The sequence below is a fragment of the Grampus griseus genome (assembly GCF_964374135.1).
Source record: "Grampus griseus genome assembly, chromosome: X".
Lineage (NCBI taxonomy): Eukaryota > Metazoa > Chordata > Mammalia > Artiodactyla > Delphinidae > Grampus > Grampus griseus.
The window spans coordinates 23,529,254-23,532,217 of NC_138999.1; the positions used below are offsets into that span (position 1 = coordinate 23,529,254).

The following is a 2,964-nucleotide window of genomic DNA, read 5'->3' on the forward strand; positions in this document are numbered from 1 at the left end:
ACAAACCCTACTATATATCAGTTTGCATATGGAAGATATCACGTGAGCAGGTGTTCACATAGGCCCTACCTTCAATGTTTGAAATGACTTAGGGAATAAACCTCCTAAGGACTACATGACACTAAAAGTGTACAAGTATCGTGCTGGGTATTTTGGCAGCACCTCACTACTCTAAATTTCTTGTATATTGATAAGATACAATTGATACAAATAGAAACACACATTTTAGATATTGGAGAGCTAGTCTTTTACTAAGTGTCAAAATAACAGGAAAGAGAGAGAAGGCTCTAATTCTGGTAAGCCTGTGGCCTGCTACAACTGCCTTTCAATGTTCCTATGCAAGCTTCATTGGACTTAGTATTTACCAAGTCTCCATAACGGCTGACATATATGAGGTTCCATCTCAAGTTTCTTTTCCAAGGCCATAGCATCAGGCGGCGCTCTTTCACTGGTTGAAACAACTGTATCTGGTGTTTCTGAAGCGCAAGCACATTGTAGGAAGATACTTTTCCAAATACAAAAGTTGCTTGCTGTTAAAAGCTCCACATTGCTTTTGTCTTATGCATTGCACTGCATCTTCATACTTCATTCCCCCTTCAATTAAAGCTAGGGCAACCAGCACTGAAGCTCTCCCAAGACCTGCAGCACAGTGGACCACAATACAACAACTAGGATCAGAAATTTCTTTTTTACAAGTTTTAACCACTTATCAACGATCTGACTGGATGGTAGTGCACCATCATCAAAAGGCCAGTCCAGAACCTGGATACCTTCATTCTCCAAAATGGCAGTGTTACATGCAGCTTCACACACTCTTACTGTGGTGGTAACTCTGGTCTTCTTAAGTTCCTGTAAGAATTTGCTTAAGGAGGCATTGCTTGGGCTGTGCGCCATCAGAAATCTCATATTGGGACGTCCCTGGCGGTCCGTGGTTAAGACTTCACCTTCCAGGGCAGGGGATGCGGGTTTGACCCTTGTTAAGGGAGCTAAGATCCCACATGCCTCTCGGCCAAAAAACCAAAACATAAAACAGAAGCAATATTGTAACAAACTCAATAAAGACTTTAAAAATGGTCCACATCAAAAAAAAACTTAAAAAAACAAAAAGAAATCTCATATTCCTGTTTGCAATCTCTACAGGACCAGGGCAGTTCACCCCAGTCATGTGGAAGTAATTAAAATTTAAAAAATACAGAAAAGATGTAAAAGAACTGGAGGCTACTTCCAAATACTTCAGTCTAAATTTTCAGTGAGTTGAATATGAAGTTAGGAGTAATAGGAAATGAAATCAACCTTCAAACAAAACAAAAAGTATCAATGTTTCAGTACAGTAATACTGAAAATCAGGGCACTCAGCTTTGCCCCATTCAGGTCAGAACTCTTGCAAAATGGTCTCCTATTCAGTTCTGCTCTTCAACGTCCAGGTTATTCATTTTTATGGGAACCTCTCAGGTAGTAACAACCGTCTAGAATTCACTGGTCTGCACAGAGGTTGGACTGGGCCTGTCAGTAATTCCTACTGCCTCTTGGACAGTCCATATATGTGTGACCAAGAACACTGGAGAACCGAGAGATATGTTCACTCATTGACGAATGTGGCCTAGTCAGACAGCCGGTCCCCAGGCAGAAATGACAATGCTCCGTGCACAGCTCCGGGAAGAGCGCATCACTGACAGGATCTACTGCCACCAGGGTCCAAAATTTGCCTTAGGTGGCCTGTATCGCCAGTCCGCCCTTGTTTCTCTGCCGGAAGGACAAAGGGAGAATACAGACACCAGCCGACAGGGAATCCCGGCCAAGTGCAGACAAGGAGGAACCGGGCAGGGGTAAAGCAAAGGCTGGAGCATCATAAAGGGGAAGCAAACACCCATGTGCGAAAGCTATTTACTTCTATGGCAGTGTTTCATAAATTAGTCTACAGATCCTCCCACGCAACACTTCTAATGCACAGATCACATTTCATACTAGACGACCATTAAATGTCAGCTCCCTTTCTTTACACAAACAACAAACAAAAGGTGATATTAGAAGTGGCCCTGAATTAACATGCCGATTTAACATCATTTAACAGGAGAATAATTGGTTGTGATACTGATTATTTCTTTGGCGCAGCTGTTAGGTGGCACTGTGCTCCAGGCTGACTCAGAAATCATTCACAGATTTTCCCTCCCATTTACTACAAAACGGATGTGTTTGATATCCAGCCTCTACAGTCATTTCAAATCAATTTCCCCACATACCAGCATGATCTGCTTTCTAAGACTTAAAAAGTATTAAAAAGAAAGAAAAAATTAAAGAATGAAAGTAAGTCAACTAGTCTAAGGGGGATCTAAACCTCTCTGATCTCAATGGACTTCAAATTCATAAGGTCTTTACTTCTGTCCAAGGTGAGGAGGAAGTTAAAGTGAGACTGGGAAAGGGATTGTGGACTAAGAACCACTCTGCCTCCCTCTAACCTGCAGTGGGGGCTGAGACAAAACGATGCAAATGACCATTGTATTTTCCAAAACATTCAAAGGCCCAAAGTGACTCTTTTCACTATCTAAGTCACCGGTGGTGAGGAGGAAATTACTGTAGAAAAAGAGATTGTAGAAAGGGAGTATACGATGTGTGCATGTGTAAAATGATAACGTATCATACTCATCTTCTCTGGGTGGATATGAAAAATAAAGTATGTCTATATGGCTGTAGTCATATTCTTTATTCAAGCACACAGTGAGGAAATGGGGAGTGTGTAATTCAAAACCACACTATACTTGCCATACCCCACTATGATTAACTTCTGTAACTCACTGGGTCACTGGAAAGTTGCATGACTTATATGCCTAGGTACAGCTATATGCACATATACGTATATATACGTACGGACACACAAACATACATTACTTTCATCACACTATGTGTATCATAAATGAATTCTGCATCTGCAAACATATACTACATATTTCCTTCTCTGAGAGGACA

General features: G+C 41.3%; 1 pseudogene across 1 annotated transcript; it reads right to left on the reverse strand.

Annotated features, from left to right (window-relative positions):
- Positions 1-445: 445 nt before the first annotated feature.
- LOC309839946 (protein tyrosine phosphatase type IVA 1-like) lies at positions 446-906 on the reverse strand (annotated as a pseudogene). The gene has a single exon. The product of its transcript is annotated as a protein tyrosine phosphatase type IVA 1-like (transcript).
- Positions 907-2,964: the final 2,058 nt, after the last annotated feature.